We start from the raw sequence: 23,334 nt of genomic DNA on the forward strand, positions 1-23,334 counted from the left end.
ATTACTACCTTAATTTCCTTGGATAAACCTACTGGAAAATAGAAAAATGGATCTAGCTTCAATGGATCCTTAGATGGCTCGAAGTTCTTGAAGCAGAATCATGACACGAAAACAAGTTCAAGTAAGATCATCACTTGAAATAAGATTGTTATAGTTATAGAAATTGAACCAAAGTTTGAATATGATTATTACCTTGTATTAGAATGATAACCTACTGTAAGAAATAAAGATTTCTTGAGGTTGGATGATCACCTTACAAGATTGGAAGTGAGCTAGCAAACTTGAAAGTATTCTTGATTTTATGAAACTAGAACTTTTGAAATTTATGAAGAACACTTAGAACTTGAAGATAGAACTTGAGAGAGATCAATTAGATGAAGAAAATTGAAGAATTAAAGTGTTTGTAGGTGTTTTTGGTCGTTGGTGTATGGATTAGATATAAAGGATATGTAATTTTGTTTTCATGTAAATAAGTCATGAATGATTACTCATATTTTTGTAATTTTATGAGATATTTCATGCTAGTTGCCAAATGATGGTTCCCACATGTGTTAGGTGACTCACATGGGCTGCTAAGAGCTGATCATTGGAGTGTATATACCAATAGTACATACATCTAAAAGCTGTGTATTGTACGAGTACGAATACGGGTGCATACGAGTAGAATTGTTGATGAAACTGAACGAGGATGTAATTGTAAGCATTTTTATTAAGTAGAAGTATTTTGATAAGTGTCTTGAAGTCTTTCAAAAGTGTATGAATACATATTAAAACACTATATGTATATACATTTTAACTGAGTCGTTAAGTCATCGTTAGTCGTTACATGTAAATGTTGTTTTGAAACCTTTAGGTTAACGATCTTGTTGAATGTTGTTAACCCATTGTTTATTATAACAAATGAGATGTTAAATTGTTATATTATCATGATATTATGATATATAATATATCTCAGTATGATGTATATACAGTTAAATGTCGTTACAACGATAATCGTTACATATATGTCTCGTTTCGAAATCATTAAGTTAGTAGTCTTATTTTTACATATGTATTTCATTGTTAATACACTTAATAATATATTTACTTATCATTTAACATAATTAACCAAGTGTATCAATATCTTAATATGATTCATATGTACCTAGTAAGACGTTGTTATAACGATAATCGTTATATATATCGTTTTCGAGTTTCTTAAATTAATAGTCTCATTTTTATGTATATAACTCATTGTTAAAATACCTAATGAGATACATACTTATAATAAAAACATGTTAACTATATATATAACCATATATATGTCATCGTATAGTTTTTACAAGTTTTAACGTTCGTGAATCACCGGTCAACTTGGGTGGTCAATTGTCTATATGAAACCTATTTCAATTAATCAAGTCTTAACAAGTTTGATTGCTTAACATGTTGGAAACATTTAATCATGTAAATATCAATCTCAATTAATATATATAAACATGGAAAAGTTCGGGTCACTACAGTACCTACCCGTTAAATAAATTTCGTCCTGAAATTTTAAGCTGTTGAAGGTGTTGACGAATCTTCTGGAAATAGATGCGGGTATTTCTTCTTCATCTGATCTTCACGCTCCCAGGTGAACTCAGGTCCTCTATGAGCATTCCATCGAACCTTAACAATTGGTATCTTGTTTTGCTTAAGTCTTTTAACCTCACGATCCATTATTTCAACGGGTTCTTCGATGAATTGGAGTTTTTCGTTGATTTGGATTTCATCTAACGGAATAGTGAGATCTTCTTTAGCAAAACATTTCTTCAAATTCGAGACGTGGAAAGTGTTATGTACAGCTGCGAGTTGTTGAGGTAACTCAAGTCGGTAAGCTACTGGTCCGACACGATCAATAATCTTGAATGGTCCAATATACCTTGGATTTAATTTCCCTCGTTTACCAAATCGAACAACGCCTTTCCAAGGTGCAACTTTAAGCATGACCATCTCTCCAATTTCAAATTCTATATCTTTTCTTTTAATGTCAGCGTAGCTCTTTTGTCGACTTTGGGCGGTTTTCAACCGTTGTTGAATTTGGATGATCTTCTCGGTAGTTTCTTGTATAATCTCCGGACCCGTAATCTGTCTATCCCCCACTTCACTCCAACAAATTGGAGACCTGCACTTTCTACCATAAAGTGCTTCAAACGGCGCCATCTCAATGCTTGAATGGTAGCTGTTGTTGTAGGAAAATTATGCTAATGGTAGATGTCGATCCCAACTATTTCCGAAATCAATAACACATGCTCATAGCATGTCTTCAAGCGTTTGTATCGTCCTTTCACTCTGCCCATCAGTTTGTGGATGATAGGCAGTACTCATGTCTAGACGAGTTCCTAATGCTTGCTGTAATGTCTGCCAGAATCTTGAAATAAATCTGCCATCCCTATCAGAGATAATAGAGATTGGTATTCCATGTCTGGAGATGACTTCCTTCAAATACAGTCGTGCTAACTTCTCCATCTTGTCATCTTCTCTTATTGGCAGGAAGTGTGCTGATTTGGTGAGACGATCAACTATTACCCAAATAGTATCAAAACCACTTGCAATCCTTGGCAATTTAGTGATGAAATCCATGGTAATGTTTTCCCATTTCCATTCCGGGATTTCGGGTTGTTGAAGTAGACCTGATGGTTTCTGATGCTCAGCTTTAACCTTAGAACACGTCAAACATTCTCCTACGTATTTAGCAACATCGGCTTTCATACCCGGCCACCAAAAATGTTTCTTGAGATCCTTGTACATCTTCCCCGTTCCAGGATGTATTGAGTATCTGGTTTTATGAGCTTCTCTAAGTACCATTTCTCTCATATCTCCAAATTTTGGTACCCAAATCCTTTCAGCCCTATACCGGGTTCCGTCTTCCCGAATATTAAGATGTTTCTCCGATCCTTTGGGTATTTCATCCTTTAAATTTCCCTCTTTTAAAACTCCTTGTTGCGCCTCCTTTATTTGAGTAGTAAGGTTATTATGAATCATTATATTCATAGATTTTACTCGAATGGGTTCTCTGTCCTTCCTGCTCAATGCATCGGCTACCACATTTGCCTTCCCCGGGTGGTAACGAATCTCAAAGTCGTAATCATTCAATAATTCAATCCACCTACGCTGCCTCATATTCAGTTGTTTCTGATTAAATATGTGTTGAAGACTTTTGTGGTCGGTATATATAATACTTTTGACCCCATATAAGTAGTGCCTCCAAGTCTTTAATGCAAAAACAACCGCGCCTAATTCCAAATCATGCGTCGTATAATTTTGTTCGTGAATCTTCAATTGTCTAGACGCATAAGCAATCACCTTCGTTCGTTGCATTAATACACAACTGAGACCTTGCTTTGATGCATCACAATAAATCACAAAATCATCATTCCCTTCAGGCAATGACAATATAGGTGCCGTAGTTAGCTTTTTCTTCAATAACTGAAACGCTTTCTCTTGTTCATCATTCCATTCAAATTTCTTCCCTTTATGCGTTAATGCAGTCAAGGGTTTTGCTATTCTGGAAAAGTCTTGGATGAACCTTCTGTAGTAACCAGCTAGTCCTAAAAACTGGCGTATGTGTTTCGGAGTTTTCGGGGTTTCCCACTTTTCAACAGTTTCTATCTTTGCCGGATCCACCTTAATACCTTCTTTGTTCACTATGTGACCGAGGAATTGAACTTCTTCCAACCAAAATGCACACTTTGAAAACTTAGCGTACAATTCTTCCTTCCTCAATACTTCTAACACCTTTCTCAAATGTTCACCGTGTTCTTGGTCATTCTTTGAGTAAATAAGTATGTCATCAATGAAAACAATGACAAACTTGTCAAGGTATGGTCCACACACTCGGTTCATAAGGTCCATGAACACAGCTGGTGCATTAGTTAAACCAAACGGCATGACCATAAACTCGTAATGACCGTAACGTGTTCTGAAAGCAGTCTTTGGAATATCATCTTCTTTCACCCGCATTTGATGATACCCGGAACGTAAGTCAATCTTTGAATAAATAGACGAGCCTTGTAGTTGATCAAATAAGTCGTCGATTCTCGGTAGTGGGTAGCGGTTCTTGATGGTAAGTTTGTTCAACTCTCGGTAGTCGATACACAACCTGAATGTACCATCTTTCTTCTTGACAAACAAAACAGGAGCTCCCCACGGTGATGTGCTTGGTCGAATGAAACCACGCTCTAAAAGTTCTTGTAATTGGCTTTGCAGTTCTTTCATCTCGCTGGGTGCGAGTCTGTAAGGAGCACGAGCTATTGGTGCAGCTCCTGGTACAAGATCTATTTGAAATTCAACGGATCGATGTGGGGGTAATCCCGGTAATTCTTTCGGAAATACGTCGGGAAATTCTTTTGCAATGGGAACATCATTGATGCTCTTTTCTTCAGTTTGTACTTTCTCGACGTGTGCTAGAACAGCATAGCAACCTTTTCTTATTAGTTTTTGTGCCTTCAAATTACTAATAAGATGTAGCTTCGTGTTGCCCTTTTCTCCGTACACCATTAAGGGTTTTCCTTTTTCTCGTATAATGCGAATTGCATTTTTGTAACAAACGATCTCTGCTTTCACTTCATTCAACCAGTCCATACCGATTATCACATCAAAACTCCCTAACTCTACTGGTATCAAATCAATCTTAAATGTTTCGCTAACCAGTTTAATTTCTCGATTCCGACATATATTATCTGCTGAAATTAATTTACCATTTGCTAATTCGAGTAAAAATTTGCTATCCAAAGGCGTCAATGGACAACTTAATTTAGCACAAAAATCTCTACTCATATAGCTTCTATCTGCACCCGAATCAAATAAAACGTAAGAAGATTTATTGTCAATAAGAAACGTACCCGTAACAAGCTCCGGGTCTTCCTGTGCCTCTGTCGCATTAATATTGAAAACTCTTCCGCGGCCTTGTCCATTCGTGTTCTCCTGGTTCGGGCAATTTCTAATAATGTGGCCCGGTTTTCCACATTTATAACAAACTACATTGGCATAACTTGCTCCGACACTACTTGCTCCGCCATTACTCGTTCCGACACCATTTGTTCCTTTCGTTCTATTAACCCCTGGTCCGTAGACCTCACACTTCGCCGCGCTATGACCATTTCTTTTACACTTGTTGCAAAATTTGGTGCAGAACCCCGAGTGATTCTTTTCACACCTTTGGCATAGCTGCTTCTGATTGTTGTTGTTGTTGCGGTTATTATTGTTGTTGTTGTTGTTGGGCCGTTTGTTGTAGTTGCGATTGATGTTGCGATTGTTGGGATAATTGTTGCGATTATTGTTGTAATTGCTGTTGTTGTTGTATTGGTGATTCTTATCACCGTTTTCCTCCCACTTTCTTTTGACTTGCTTCACATTGGCCTCTTCCGCAGTCTGTTCTTTAATTCTTTCTTCAATCTGGTTCACTAGTTTGTGAGCCATTCTACATGCCTGTTGTATGGAGGCGGGCTCGTGTGAACTTATATCTTCTTGGATTCTTTCCGGTAATCCTTTCACAAACGTGTCGATCTTCTCTTCCTCATCTTCGAATGCTCCCGGACACAATAGGCACAATTCTGTGAATCGTCTTTCGTACGTGGTAATATCAAATCCTTGGGTTCGTAACCCTCTAAGTTCTGTCTTGAGCTTATTGACCTCGGTTCTGGGACGGTACTTCTCGTTCATCAAGTGCTTGAATACTGACCACGGTAGTGCGTACGCATCGTCTTGTCCCACTTGCTCTAGATAGGTATTCCACCATGTTAATGCAGAACCTGTGAAGGTATGCGTAGCGTACTTCACTTTGTCCTCTTCAGTACACTTACTTATGGCAAACACCGATTCGACCTTCTCGGTCCACCGTTTCAATCCGATCGGTCCTTCGGTTCCATCAAATTCCAAAGGTTTGCAGGCAGTGAATTCTTTGTAGGTGCATCCTACACGATTTCCTGTACTGCTAGATCCAAGGTTATTGTTGGTATGTAGCGCAGCCTGTACTGCGGCTATGTTTGAAGCTAGAAAAGTACGGAATTCCTCTTCATTCATATTCATGGTGTGTCGAGTAGTCGGTGCCATTTCCTTCAAAATAGTCCAATGGAACAAGTTAATCATACAGAATATTAAGAGTAGTTAATAGTATTTCGTAGCATAATATGAACTCATTTATAAAAGCTTTTTCTTCATATTAGCGTTTTATAAGTTTAAATTCGGGTAGTACCTACCCGTTAAGTTCATACTTAGTAGCTAATATACAATTCAACTACTACAATTCTATATGAAAAACTGATTATAATAATATTTCGCGTTCAAACTTTTATACAATATTTTACAAACTTACAATACCGCTTATTTTACATAAAGCATGAAATATAGCACACAATAACTTTGATACAAGATAGTTGTGAAGATAATTCTAGCTAGTACACAAGTCGTTCAGCAAAGGCAATAAAGACACGTAATTCATACGTCCAGAAACAAGTCATGCATTCTGGTTTTACTAGGACTACTTCCCATCCTTGGTCTTGTGGAACATAACCGTTATGGCCGTTGATAAGACAGTGTGTTGTAACGTCGTTAAAGGGATGAGGGTTACGTAATGTCCAACAGTCCCGTAATAATCTAAAAACCTCATTTTTACCCCAATTACCGACTCCATCACTTGTGGAAACGTTTTGTTTAATAGTTGTAACCCGATGTTCTTGTTCTCACATTGGTGAGAAGCGAACATTACTAATCCGTAAGCATAACATGCTTCTTTATGTTGCATGTTAGCCGCTTTTTCTAAATCACGAACTCCAATATTCGGATATATTGAGTCAAAATAATTTCTTAACCCGTTGCGTAAAATAGCATTTGGGTTCCCCGCAATATATGCGTCAAAGTAAACACATCGTAACTTATGGGTTTCCCAATGTGATATCCCCCATCTTTCAAAAGAAAGTCTCTTATAAACCAAGACATTCTTGGAACGTTCTTCGAATGTCTTACAAACTGATCTCGCCTTAAATAGTTGTGCCGAGGAATTCTGACCGACTCTAGACAAGATTTCATCAATCATGTCTCCGGGTAGGTCTCTTAAAATATTGGGTTGTCTATCCATTTTGTGTTTTTAAACTGTAAAATAGACAAGAGTTAGATTCAAAAAAAAATACTTATTAATACAAGCAATTTTTACATATATCATAAAGCATAAGCACACTATATTACATATATTACACCACACGAATACAACTATCGTATTCCGACTCGCTCGTTTCTTCTTCTTCGGTTTTGGTTCGTTTTTCCAGGTTTCTAGGGATATATGATGTTCCCCTAATACGAGCCGTAATTTTCCACATTGGTTTAGAAAAACCTGGTGGTTTAGAGGTTCCCGGGTCATTGTTACAACTTAAGGACTTCGGGGGTTGACGATACATATAAAGTTCATCGGGGTTGGAATTAGATTTCTCTATTTTTATGCCCTTTCCCTTATTATTTTCTTTTGCCTTTTTAAATTCAGTTGGGGTAATTTCTATAACATCATCGTAATTCTCGTCGGAATCCGATTCATCGGAGAATTGGTAATCCTCCCAATATTTTGCTTCCTTGGCGGAAACACCATTGACCATAATTAACCTTGGTCGGTTGGTTGAGGATTTTCTTTTACTTAACCGTTTTATTATTTCCCCCACCGGTTCTATTTCTTCATCCGGTTCCTCCTCTTCCGGTTCTGATTCTTCTTCCGGTTCCGACTCTTCTTCCGGTTCCTCTTCGGGAACTTGTGAATCAGTCCACGAATCATTCCAATTTACATTTGACTCTTCATTATTATTTGGTGAGTCAATGGGACTTGTTCTAGAGGTAGACATCTATCACATAATATCAAACGCGTTAAGAGATTAATATATCACATAATATTCACATGTTAAAAATATATAGTTTCCAACAAAATTTGTTAAGCAATCATTTTTCAAGTAAACACGGTCGAAGTCTAGACTCACTAATGCATCCTAACAAACTCGATAAGACACACTAATGCAAAATTCTGGTTCTCTAAGACCAACGCTCGGATACCAACTGAAATGTCCCGTTCTTATTGATTAAAAACGTTCCATATTAATTGATTTCGTTGCGAGGTTTTGACCTCTATATGAGACGTTTTTCAAAGACTGCATTCATTTTTAAAACCAACCATAACCTTTATTTCATAAATAAAGGTTTAAAAAGCTTTACGTAGATTATCAAATAATGATAATCTAAAATATCCTGTTTACACACGACCATTACATAATGGTTTACAATACAAATATGTTACATCGAAATCAGTTTCTTGAATGCAGTTTTTACACAATATCATACAAACATGGACTCCAAATCTTGTCCTTATTTTAGTATGCAACAGCGGAAGCTCTTAATATTCACCTGAGAATAAACATGCTTTAAACGTCAACAAAAATGTTGGTGAGTTATAGGTTTAACCTATATATATCAAATCGTAACAATAGACCACAAGATTTCATATTTCAATACACATCCCATACATAGAGATAAAAATCATTCATATGGTGAACACCTGGTAACCGACATTAACAAGATGCATATATAATAATATCCCCATCATTCCGGGACACCCTTCGGATATGATATAAATTTCGAAGTACTAAAGCATCCGGTACTTTGGATGGGGCTTGTTGGGCCCGATAGATCTATCTTTAGGATTCGCGTCAATTAGGGTGTCTGTTCCCTAATTCTTAGATTACCAGACTTAATAAAAAGGGGCATATTCGATTTCAATAATTCAACCATAGAATGTAGTTTCACGTACTTGTGTCTATTTTGTAAATCATTTATAAAACCTGCATGTATTCTCATCCCAAAAATATTAGATTTTAAAAGTGGGACTATAACTCACTTTCACAGATTTTACTTCGTCAGGAAGTAAGACTTGGCCACTGGTTGATTCACGAACCTATAACAATATATACATATATATCAAAGTATGTTCAAAATATATTTACACTTTTAATATATTTTGATGTTTTAAGTTTATTAAGTCAGCTGTCCTCGTTAGTAACCTACAACTAGTTGTCCACAGTTAGATGTACAGAAATAAATCGATAAATATTATCTTGAATCAATCCACGACCCAGTGTATACGTATCTCAGTATTGATCACAACTCAAACTATATATATTTTGGAATCAACCTCAACCCTGTATAGCTAACTCCAACATTCACATATAGAGTGTCTATGGTTGTTCCGAAATATATATAGATGTGTCGACATGATAGGTCGAAACATTGTATACGTGTCTATGGTATCTCAAGATTACATAATATACAATACAAGTTGATTAAGTTATGGTTGGAATAGATTTGTTACCAATTTTCACGTAGCTAAAATGAGAAAAATTATCCAATCTTGTTTTACCCATAACTTCTTCATTTTAAATCCGTTTTGAGTGAATCAAATTGCTATGGTTTCATTTTGAACTATATTTTATGAATCTAAACAGAAAAAGTATAGGTTTATAGTCAAAAAAATAAGTTACAAGTCGTTTTTGTAAAGGTAGTCATTTCAGTCGAAAGAACGACGTCTAGATGACCATTTTAGAAAACATACTTCCACTTTGAGTTTAACCATAATTTTTGGATATAGTTTCATGTTCATAATAAAAATCATTTTCTCAGAATAACAACTTTTAAATCAAAGTTTATCATAGTTTTTAATTAACTAACCCAAAACAGCCCGCGGTGTTACTACGACGGCGTAAATCCGGTTTTACGGTGTTTTTCGTGTTTCCAGGTTTTAAATCATTAAGTTAGAATATCATATAGATATAGAACATGTGTTTAGTTGATTTTAAAAGTCAAGTTAGAAGGATTAACTTTTGTTTGCGAACAAGTTTAGAATTAACTAAACTATGTTCTAGTGATTACAAGTTTAAACCTTCGAATAAGATAGCTTTATATGTATGAATCGAATGATGTTATGAACATCATTACTACCTTAATTTCCTTGGATAAACCAACTGGAAAAGAGAAAAATGGATCTAGCTTCAATGGATCCTTGGATGGCTCGAAGTTCTTGAAGCAGAATCATGACACGAAAACAAGTTCAAGTAAGATCATCACTTGAAATAAGATTGTTATAGTTATAGAAATTGAACCAAAGTTTGAATATGATTATTACCTTGTATTAGAATGATAACCTACTGTAAGAAATAAAGATTTCTTGAGGTTGGATGATCACCTTACAAGATTGGAAGTGAGCTAGCAAACTTGAAAGTATTCTTGATTTTATGAAACTAGAAATTTTGAAATTTATGAAGAACACTTAGAACTTGAGAGAGATCAATTAGATGAAGAAAATTGAAGAATGAAAGTGTTTGTAGGTGTTTTTGGTCGTTGGTGTATGGATTAGATATAAAGGATATGTAATTTTGTTTTCATGTAAATAAGTCATGAATGATTACTCATATTTTTGTAATTTTATGAGATATTTCATGCTAGTTGCCAAATGATGGTTCCCACATGTGTTAGGTGACTCACATGGGCTGCTAAGAGCTGATCATTGGAGTGTATATACCAATAGTACATACATCTAAAAGCTGTGTATTGTACAAGTACGAATACGGGTGCATACGAGTAGAATTGTTGATGAAACTGAACGAGGATGTAATTGTAAGCATTTTTGTTAAGTAGAAGTATTTTGATAAGTGTCTTGAAGTCTTTCAAAAGTGTATGAATACATATTAAAACACTATATGTATATACATTTTAACTGAGTCGTTAAGTCATCGTTAGTCGTTACATGTAAATGTTGTTTTGAAACCTTTAGGTTAACGATCTTGTTGAATGTTGTTAACCCATTGTTTATTATAACAAATGAGATGTTAAATTGTTATATTATCATGATATTATGATATATAATATATCTCAGTATGATGTATATACAGTTAAATGTCGTTACAACGATAATCGTTACATATATGTCTCGTTTCGAAATCATTAAGTTAGTAGTCTTATTTTTACATATGTATTTCATTGTTAATACACTTAATAATATATTTACTTATCATTTAACATAATTAACCAAGTGTATCAATATCTTAATATGATTCATATGTACCTAGTAAGACGTTGTTATAACGATAATCGTTATATATATCGTTTTCGAGTTTCTTAAATTAATAGTCTCATTTTTATGTATATAACTCATTGTTAAAATACCTAATGAGATACATACTTATAATAAAAACATGTTAACTATATATATAACCATATATATGTCATCGTATAGTTTTTACAAGTTTTAACGTTCGTGAATCACCGGTCAACTTGGGTGGTCAATTGTCTATATGAAACCTATTTCAATTAATCAAGTCTTAACAAGTTTGATTGCTTAACATGTTGGAAACATTTAATCATGTAAATATCAATCTCAATTAATATATATAAACATGGAAAAGTTCGGGTCACTACACATCCAACCTCAAGAAATCTTTGTTTCTTACAGTAGGTTATCATTCTAATACAAGGTAATAATCATATTCAAACTTTGGTTCAATTTCTATAACTATAACAATCTTATTTCAAGTGATGATCTTACTTGAACTTGTTTTCGTGTCATGATTCTGCTTCAAGAACTTCGAGCCATCCAAGGATCCGTTGAAGCTAGATCCATTTTTCTCTTTTCCAGTAGGTTTATCCAAGGAACTTAAGGTAGTAATGATGTTCATAACATCATTTGATTCATACATATAAAGCTATCTTATTCGAAGGTTTAAACTTGTAATCACTATAACATAGTTTAGTTAATTCTAAACTTGTTCGCAAACAAAAGTTAATCCTTCTAACTTGACTTTTAAAATCAACTAAACACATGTTCTATATCTATATGATATGCTAACTTAATGATTTAAAACCTGGAAACACGAAAAACACCGTAAAACCGGATTTACGCCGTCGTAGTAACACCGCGGGCTGTTTTGGGTTAGTTAATTAAAAACTATGATAAACTTTGATTTAAAAGTTGTTATTCTGAGAAAATGATTTTTCTTATTAACATGAAACTATATCCAAAAATTATGGTTAAACTCAAAGTGGAAGTATGTTTTCTAAAATGGTCATCTAGACGTCGTTCTTTCGACTGAAATGACTACCTTTACAAAAACGACTTGTAACTTATTTTTCCGACTGTAAACCTATACTTTTTATGTTTAGATTCATAAAATAGAGTTCAATATGAAACCATAGCAATTTGATTCACTCAAAACGGATTTAAAATGAAGAAGTTATGGGTAAAACAAGATTGGATAATTTTTCTCATTTTAGCTACGTGAAAATTGATAACAAATCTATTCCAACCATAACTTAATCAACTTGTATTGTATATTATGTAATCTTGAGATACCATAGACACGTATACAATGTTTTGACCTATCATGTCGACACATCTATATATATTTCGGAACAACCATAGACACTCTATATGTGAATGTTGGAGTTAGCTATACAGGGTTGAGGTTGATTCCAAAATATATATAGTTTGAGTTGTGATCAATACTGAGATACGTATACACTGGGTCGTGGATTGATTCAAGATAATATTTATCGATTTATTTCTGTACATCTAACTGTGGACAACTAGTTGTAGGTTACTAACGAGGACAGCTGACTTAATAAACTTAAAACATCAAAATATATTAAAAGTGTTGTAAATATATTTTGAACATACTTTGATATATATGTATATATTGTTATAGGTTCGTGAATCAACCAGTGGCCAAGTCTTACTTCCCGACGAAATAAAAATCTGTGAAAGTGAGTTATAGTCCCACTTTTAAAATCTAATATTTTTGGGATGAGAATACATGCAGGTTTTATAAATGATTTACAAAATAGACACAAGTACGTGAAACTACATTCTATGGTTGAATTATCGAAATCGAATATGCCCCTTTTTATTAAGTCTGGTAATCTAAGAATTAGGGAACAGACACCCTAATTGACGCGAATCCTAAAGATAGATCTATCGGGCCCAACAAGCCCCATCCAAAGTACCGGATGCTTTAGTACTTCGAAATTTATATCATATCCGAAGGGTGTCCCGGAATGATGGGGATATTCTTATATATGCATCTTGTTAATGTCGGTTACCAGGTGTTCACCATATGAATGATTTTTATCTCTATGTATGGGATGTGTATTGAAATATGAAATCTTGTGGTCTATTATTATGATTTGATATATATAGGTTAAACCTATAACTCACCAACATTTTTGTTGACGTTTTAAGCATGTTTATTCTCAGGTGATTATTAAGAGCTTCCGCTATCGCATACTTAAATAAGGACGAGATTTGGAGTCCATGCTTGTATGATATTGTGTAAAAACTGCATTCAAGAAACTTATTTTGTTGTAACATATTTGTATTGTAAACCATTATGTAATGGTCGTGTGTAAACAGGATATTTTAGATTATCATTATTTGATAATCTACGTAAAGATTTTTAAACCTTTATTGATGAAATAAAGGTTATGGTTTATTTTAAAATGAATGCAGTCTTTGAAAAACGTCTCATATAGAGGTCAAAACCTCGCAACGAAATCAATTAATATGGAACGTTTTTAATCAATAAGAACGGGACATTTCAGTTGGTATCCGAGCGTTGGTCTTAGAGAACCAGAATTTTGTATTAGTGTATCTTATCGAGTTTGTTAGGATGCATTAGTGAGTCTGGACTTCGACCTTGTTTACTTGAAAAATGATTGCTTAACATATTTTATTGGAAACTATATATTTTTCACATGTGAATATTATGTGATATATTAATCTCTTAACGCGTTTGATATTATGTGATAGATGTCTACCTCTAGAACAAGTCCCATTGACTCACCTAATAATAATGAAGAGTCAAATGTAAATTGGAATGATTCGTGGACTGATTCACAAGTTCCCGAAGAGGAACCGGAAGAAGAGTCGGAACCGGAAGAAGAATCGGAACCGGAAGAAGAATCGGAACCGGATGAAGAAATAGAACTGGTGGGGGAAATAATAAAACGGTTAAGTAAAAGAAAATCCTCAACCAACCGACCAAGGTTAATTATGGTCAATGGTGTTTCCGTCAAGGAAGCAAAATATTGGGAGGATTACCAATTCTCCGATGAATCGGATTCCGACGAGAATTCCGATGATGTTATAGAAATTACCCCAACTGAATTTAAAAAGGCAAAAGAAAATAGTAAGGGAAAGGGCATAAAAATAGAGAAATCTAATTCCAACCCCGATGAACTTTATATGTATCGTCAACCCCCGAAGTCCTAAGTTGTAACAATGACCCGGGAACCTCTAAACCACCAGGTTTTTCTAAACCAATGTGGATTACGACAGCTCGTATTAGGGGAACATCATATATCCCTAGAAACTTGGCAAAACGAACCAAAACCGAAGAATAAGAAACAAGCGAGTCGGAATAAGATAGTTGTATTCGTGTGGTGTAATATATGTAATATAGTGTGCTTATGCTTTATGATATATGTAAAAATTGCTTGTATTAATAAGTATTTTTTTTATGAATCTAACTATTGTCTATTTTACAGTATAAAAACACAAAATGGATAGACAACCCAATATTTTAAGAGACCTACCCGGAGACATGATTGATGAAATCTTGTCTAAAGTAGGTCAGAATTCTTCGGTACAACTATTAAAGGCGAGATCAGTTTGTAAGACATTCGAAGAACGTTCCAAGAATGCATTGGTTTATAAAAGGCTTTCGTTCGGAAGATGGGGAATATCACATTGGGAAATCCATAAGTTACGATGTGTTTACTTTGACGCATATATTGCGGGGAACCCAAATGCTATTTTACGCAATGGGTTAAGAAATTATTTTGACTCAATATATCCGAATATTGGACTTCGTGATTTAGAAAAAGCGGCTAACATGCAACATAAAGAAGCATGTTATGCTTACGGATTAGTAATGTTCGCTTCTCACCAAAGTGAGAACAAGAACATCGGGCTACAACTATTAAACAAAACGTTCCCACAAGTGACGGAGTCGGTAATTGGGGTAAGAAATGAGGTTTTTAGATTGTTACGGGACTGTTGGACATTACGTAACCCTCGTCCCTTTGACGACGTTACAACACGCTGTCTTATCAACGGCCATAACGGTTATGTTCCACAAGACCAAGGATGGGAAGTAGTCCTAGTAAAACCAGAATGCATGACTTGTTTCTGGACGTATCAATTACGTGTCTTTATTGCCTTTGCTGAACGACTTGTGTACTAGCTAGAATTATCTTCACAACCATCTTGTATCAAATTTATTGTGTGCTATATTTCATGCTATATGTAAAATAAGCGGTATTGTAAGTTTGTAAAATGTTGTGTAAAAGTTTGAACGCGAAATATTATTATAATCAGTTTTTTTATATAGAATTGTAGTAGTTGAATTGTATATTAGCTACTAAGTATGAACTTAACGGGTAGGTACTACCCGAATTTAAACTTATAAAACGCTAATATGAAGAAAAAGCTTTTATAAATGAGTTCATATTATGCTACGAAATACTGTTAACTACTCTTAATATTCTGTATGATTAACTTGTTCCATTTAACTATTTTGAAGGAAATGGCACCGACTACTCGACACACCGTGAATATGAATGAAGAGGAATTCCGTACTTTTCTAGCTTCAAACATAGCCGCAGTACAGGCTGCGCTACATACCAACAATAACCTTGGATCTAGCAGTACAGGAAATCGTGTAGGATGCACCTACAAAGAATTCACTGCCTGCAAACCTTTGGAATTTGATGGAACCGAAGGACCGATCGGATTGAAACGGTGGACCGAGAAGGTCGAATCGGTGTTTGCCATAAGTAAGTGTACTGAAGAGGACAAAGTAAAGTACGCTACGCATACCTTCACAGGTTCTGCGTTAACATGGTGGAATACCTATCTAGAGCAAGTGGGACAAGACGATGCGTATGCACTACCGTGGTCAGCATTCAAGCACTTGATGAACGAGAAGTACCGTCCCAGAACCGAGGTCAATAAGCTCAAGACAGAACTTAGAGGGTTACGAACCCAAGGATTTGATATTACCACGTACGAAAGACGATTCACAGAATTGTGCCTATTGTGTCCGGGAGCATTCGAAGATGAGGAAGAGAAGATCGACGCGTTTGTGAAAGGATTACCGGAAAGAATCCAAGAAGATATAAGTTCACACGAGCCTGCCTCCAAACAACAGGCATGTAGAATGGCTCACAAACTCGTGAACCAGATTGAAGAAAGAATTAAAGAACAGACTGCTGAAGAGGCCAATGTGAAGCAAGTTAAAAGAAAGTGGGAGGAAAACGGTGATAAGAATCACCAATACAACAACAACAGCAATTACAACAATAATCGCAACAATTATCCCTGCAATCGCAACATCAATCGCAACTACAACAAACGGCCCAACAACAACAACAACAACAACAACAACAACAACAGCAACTACAACAATCATCCCAACAACAATAATAACCGCAACAACAACAACAATCAGAAGCAGCTATGCCAAAGGTGTGAAAAGTATCACTCGGGGTTCTGCACCAAATTTTGCAACAAGTGTAAAAGAAATGGTCATAGCGCGGCGAAGTGTGAGGTCTACGGACCAGGGGTTAATAGAACGAAAGGAACAAATGGTGTCGGAACGAGTAATGGCGGAGCAAGTAATGTCGGAGCAAGTTATGCCAATGTACTTTGTTATAAATGTGGAAAACCGGGCCACATTATTAGAAATTGCCCGAACCAGGAGAACACGAATGGACAAGGCCGTGGAAGAGTTTTCAATATTAATGCGGCAGAGGCACGGGAAGACCCGGAGCTTGTTACGGGTACATTTCTTATTGACAATAAATCTGCTTACGTTTTATTTGATTCGGGTGCGGATAGAAGCTATATGAGTAGAGATTTTTGTGCTAAATTAAGTTGTCCATTGACGCCTTTGGATAGTAAATTTTTACTCGAATTAGCAAATGGTAAATTAATTTCAGCAGATAATATATGTCGGAATCGAGATATTAAACTGGTTAGCGAAACATTTAAGATTGATTTGATACCAGTAGAGTTAGGGAGTTTTGATGTGATAATCGGTATGGACTGGTTGAAAGAAGTGAAAGCGGAGATCGTTTGTTACAAAAATGCAATTCGCATTATACGAGAAAAAGGAAAACCCTTAATGGTGTACGGAGAAAAGGGCAACACGAAGCTACATCTTATTAGTAATTTGAAGGCACAAAAACTAATAAGAAAAGGTTGCTATGCTGTTCTAGCACACGTCGAGAAAGTACAAACAGAAGAAAAGAGCATCAATGATGTTCCCGTCGCAAAAGAATTTCCTGATGTATTTCCGAAAGAATTACCGGGATTACCCCCACATCGATCCGTTGAATTTCAAATAGATCTTGTACCAGGAGCTACACCAATAGCTCGTGCTCCTTACAGACTCGCACCCAGCGAGATGAAAGAACTACAAAGCCAATTACAAGAACTTTTAGAGCGTGGTTTCATTCGACCAAGCACATCACCGTGGGGAGCTCCTGTTTTGTTTGTCAAGAAGAAAGATGGTACATTCAGGTTATGTATCGACTACCGAGAGTTGAACAAACTTACCATGAAGAACCGCTACCCACTACCGAGAATCGATGACTTATTTGATCAACTACAAGGCTCGTCTGTTTATTCAAAGATTGACTTACGTTCCGGGTATCATCAAATGCGGGTGAAAGAAGATGATATTCCAAAGACTGCTTTCAGAACACGTTACGGTCATTACGAGTTTATGGTCATGCCGTTTGGTTTAACTAATGCACCAGCTGTGTTCATGGACCTTATGAACCGAGTGTGTGGACCATACCTTGACAAGTTTGTCATTGTTTTCATTGATGACATACTTATTTACTCAAAGAATGACCAAGAACACGGTGAACATTTGAGAAAGGTGTTAGAAGTATTGAGGGAGGAAGAATTGTACGCTAAGTTTTCAAAGTGTGCATTTTGGTTGGAAGAAATTCAATTCCTCGGTCACATAGTGAACAAAGAAGGTATTAAGGTGGATCTGGCAAAGATAGAAACTGTTGAAAAGTGGGAAACCCCGAAAACTCCGAAACACATACGCCAGTTTTTAGGACTAGCTGGTTACTACAGAAGGTTCATCCAAGACTTTTCCAGAATAGCAAAACCCTTGACTGCATTAACGCATAAAGGGAAGAAATTTGAATGGAATGATGAACAAGAGAAAGCGTTTCAGTTATTGAAGAAAAAGCTAACTACGGCACCTATATTGTCATTGCCTGAAGGGAATGATGATTTTGTGATTTATTGTGATGCATCAAAGCAAGGTCTCGGTTGTGTATTAATGCAACGAACGAAGGTGATTGCTTATGCGTCTAGACAATTGAAGATTCACGAACAAAATTATACGACACATGATTTGGAATTAGGCGCGGTTGTTTTTGCATTAAAGACTTGGAGGCACTACTTATATGGGGTCAAAAGTATTATATATACCGACCACAAAAGTCTTCAACACATATTTAATCAGAAACAACTGAAGATGAGGCAGCGTAGGTGGATTGAATTATTGAATGATTACGACTTTGAGATTCGTTACCACTCGGGGAAGGCAAATGTGGTAGCCGATGCCTTGAGCAGGAAGGACAGAGAACCCATTCGAGTAAAATCTATGAATATAATGATTCATAATAACATTACTACTCAAATAAAGGAGGCGCAACAAGGAGTTTTAAAAGAGGGAAATTTAAAGGATGAAATACCCAAAGGATCGGAGAAGCATCTTAATATTCGGGAAGACGGAACCCGGTATAGGGCTGAAAGGATTTGGTACCAAAATTTGGAGATATGAGAGAAATGATACTTAGAGAAGCTCATAAAACCAGATACTCAATACATCCTGGAACGGGGAAGATGTACAAGGATCTCAAGAAACATTTTTGGTGGCCGGGTATGAAAGCCGATGTTGCTAAATACGTAGGAGAATGTTTGACGTGTTCTAAGGTCAAAGCTGAGCATCGGAAACCATCAGGTCTACTTCAACAACCCGAAATCCCGGAATGGAAATGGGAAAACATTACCATAGATTTCATCACTAAATTGCCAAGGACTGCAAGTGGTTTTGATACTATTTGGGTAATAGTTGATCGTCTCACCAAATCAGCACACTTCCTGCCAATAAGAGAAGATGACAAGATGGAGAAGTTAGCACGACTGTATTTGAAGGAAGTCGTCTCCAGACATGGAATACCAATCTCTATTATCTCTGATAGGGATGGCAGATATATTTCAAGATTCTGGCAGACATTACAGCAAGCATTAGGAACTCGTCTAGACATGAGTACTGCCTATCATCCACAAACTGATGGGCAGAGTGAAAGGACGATACAAACGCTTGAAGACATGCTACGAGCATGTGTTATTGATTTCGGAAACAGTTGGGATCGACATCTACCGTTAGCAGAATTTTCCTACAACAACAACTACCATTCAAGCATTGAGATGGTGCCGTTTGAAGCACTTTATGGTAGAAAGTGCAGGTCTCCGATTTGTTGGAGTGAAGTGGGGGATAGACAGATTACGGGTCCGGAGATTATACAAGAAACTACCGAGAAGATCATCCAAATTCAACAACGGTTGAAAACCGCCCAAAGTCGACAAAAGAGCTACGCTGACATTAAAAGAAAAGATATAGAATTTGAAATTGGAGAGATGGTTATGCTTAAAGTTGCACCTTGGAAAGGCGTTGTTCGATTTGGTAAACGAGGGAAATTAAATCCAAGGTATATTGGACCATTCAAGATTATTGATCGTGTCGGACCAGTAGCTTACCGACTTGAGTTACCTCAACAACTCGCGGCTGTACATAACACTTTCCACGTCTCGAATTTGAAGAAATGTTTTGCTAAAGAAGATCTCACTATTCCGTTAGATGAAATCCAAATCAACGAAAAACTTCAATTCATCGAACAACCCGTCGAAATAATGGATCGTGAGGTTAAAAGACTTAAGCAAAACAAGATACCAATTGTTAAGGTTCGATGGAATGCTCGTAGAGGACCCGAGTTCACTTGGGAGCGTGAAGATCAGATGAAGAAGAAATACCCGCATCTATTTCCAGAAGATTCGTCAACACCTTCAACAGCTTAAAATTTCGGGACGAAATTTATTTAACGGGTAGGTACTGTAGTGACCCGAACTTTTCCATGTTTATATATATTCATTGAGATTGATATTTACATGATTAAATGTTTCCAACATATTAAGCAATCAAAATTGTTAAGACTTGATTAATTGAAATATGTTTCATATAGACAATTGACCACCCAAGTTGACCGGTGATTCACGAACGTTAAAACTTGTAAAAACTATATGATGACATATATATGGATATATATATAGTTAACATGATACTATGATAAGTAAACATATCATTAAGTATATTAACAATGAACTACTGTGACGATCGCTCCAAATCCATATGGACGAACACGTCATTCATCTATTTCATTGCGAGGTATTTGACCTCTATATGATACGTTTTGTAAACATTGCATTCTTTTGAAAAGACATACCATAAATGAATATTTAAATCAAAGGTTTTCGACATCTGATGATTTCTACATATAGACAATCACCGTAAATAATAGTTTACAATAGTACTTCCGTTGACAATGCAGTCAAAATAAGATACATGGTGATGATTTGGTGAATGCAACGTTTCCTTGAAAAATATGCCATATAAGACTCCATGCACATAGCTTGTCTAACATATAAGCAAACAGCGGAAGACTTCTAGGGAACCTGAGAATAAACATGCTAACAAATGTCAACACAAAGGTTGGTGAGTTCATAGTTTTAGTGTTTTGCATAATCTGTATATAAAAGTGGATCACAAGATTTCAGTTGTTTCATCCAGAAACGTTTATCAAAATATTCTACGAAATTGAGCACCTTGGTAACTAAACTTTAACGTTATAATAAGTACCCCTGTTTTAACATACATGCAACCAACATGTACAATACACGCAATCCAACGTGTACTAAACTCAAATAGTATTCGTTTGTTTTATAGTTCAGGCTAGGGTTTCTATACCTGGAACAGACTGGGATGTCAAGCCCTATGGATCCATATACAACTACTCACGCCCACCAGTTCTTATAACCGACAGTTACTAGTTACCAAAGCTAAGAGATTTTCAGTTCAAACTCGGTGTAGAATTTAATATGTACTTGTATCCATTGCGTTTAAAATAAAGTGCATGTATTCTCAGCCGAAAAATATATATTGCAAAAGCAATTAAAAATGGAGCAAATGAAACTCACCTTAGCAGCATATAAAGTCGTTCACCAAAATGTGACCGAAACTCGGATTACCAAATAACCGTAGATCTCAACGTATCAATATTGAGATTCAATATTGTAGGAAAGTACGTAGACGTAACGGAGATAATAAATACTAGGTTTGATTCATAAATATACCCCCGAACATTACCCATAATTTCTTTAGCTCTATCCCACTTGAAAACCCATTTTGAAAGTGACACGCTCAAGACCTCGTCGTAGTATTTTATGTATAATATTAATACTACTAATAATAATAAGATTAATAATAATATTAATCTTAATAATAATAATAATAATAATAATAATAATAATAATAATAATAATAATAATAATAATAATAATAATAATAATAATAATAATAATAATAATAATAATATATAACATATATGTGTGTATCGAGAGATAGATAGATGATTACACTGGAACCAGAAGTTGAGCTTTTATAGCATGTCACCTGATTTCTCTGGCCATGCGATCGCATGGCTGTAGAGGGTTAATCCCATGCGATCGCATGGGATGCTTTTCCATCCCATACTTGTTTGTTCACTAGCATGTCGACATATTATATAATTTAAAATTTTAAAAAGTCGTATTTATTAAATACTTCAGGGGTATTCTATGTAACTTATAATTAATAATTTCTATCATGTCGTTTTCATGTGAATAGTAAATGAATTAATTTAAATTCAACTATTTAAGCTACACGTTGTACGTTGTGCTTTACAAATTGTACATTATTAATTAAACTTCGTTTCTTAAAAAAAATACAAAAATTATATCATAAAAATAAAATGACTTAATACGTAAAAATTTTAATTTGAAATAACATCGTTTAATAGTAGATTTTTAATCATTTCGTATATAAATATTATTCGCATGATTCCGTATATATCGAAAACTCTTATATTTATTAAAATATGTATATAATACATGTTATGACGTTCGTGAATCGTTGGACAAACATTGTGGTCAACCGTTACATAAAAAAACATTTTCAAAAGTTTTAAAACTTGTCAAAATTCATTGCTTATCATGTCAAAAATATTAAATCATATAGAGAATTGGTTTAAATAAGTCGAAATTTTCCGGGTCATCACAGTACCTCCCCGTTAAAGAAATTTCGTCCCGAAATTTGAGTGAGGTCGTCATGGTTAACAATAAAAATGTTTTTATGACGAATATGAGTTGATAAATAGAAGTTCTATCACCGTTGAATAATATGGATAAAACAATCCAATTACTCGAAGCGTATGAGGAAAGTTATCGTAAAAGAGTGAAATGAAGAATAGAGATGCGTCTTATCTCTTGACGTAGTAACGATTGATTTCCGGAATAGAAAATCTTCGTAATCTAAATAAGATTTGATTCTTTGGAATTTGCGGAAATTAAGATTTTCTTTGATTAAATGCGTAATCTGCCTCGATTGCTATGTATGATATTTCACTATAAATTGACCTCTTCCGTTTCATTTATTTTCACCACTCCTATAATCTTCTTCCTTATTTAATACTTCTTAATAGATTGTGTAAATGCTTCATCCAGTTCTGATTCTTGATATACTCCTAACTTTCATATCTATCATTCTTCTTTTTCATCTGCCGCCGGAGGAATCTATTCACTTTTACTATACTCTTGGCTTTATAGTGTTTTTAGTTCTCCCGTGTCTTTTACGTTGCAATACTTATTGATATTCATGGTTTGTAATTTATGTGTTTTTATCGGGCTTTATATTCTCCGTTATATTTCGAAGCTTCATGCTTTCGTTCTCTCTTCCCGACTTTAAGTCAAGCGAATAATGGTCCAGAATTCGTAGTTATACATTTCGGAATGAACATAGTTAATGTTCTACGAAAGAAATTGTAATGGCACGATCTTGATTTGTCAAATTACCAGAATATCTGGAAAAGACTGAATCATCAAGAAAAGTATTTTCT

This window comes from Rutidosis leptorrhynchoides, chromosome 1 (assembly GCF_046630445.1).
Source record: "Rutidosis leptorrhynchoides isolate AG116_Rl617_1_P2 chromosome 1, CSIRO_AGI_Rlap_v1, whole genome shotgun sequence".
Classification (NCBI taxonomy): domain Eukaryota; kingdom Viridiplantae; phylum Streptophyta; class Magnoliopsida; order Asterales; family Asteraceae; genus Rutidosis; species Rutidosis leptorrhynchoides.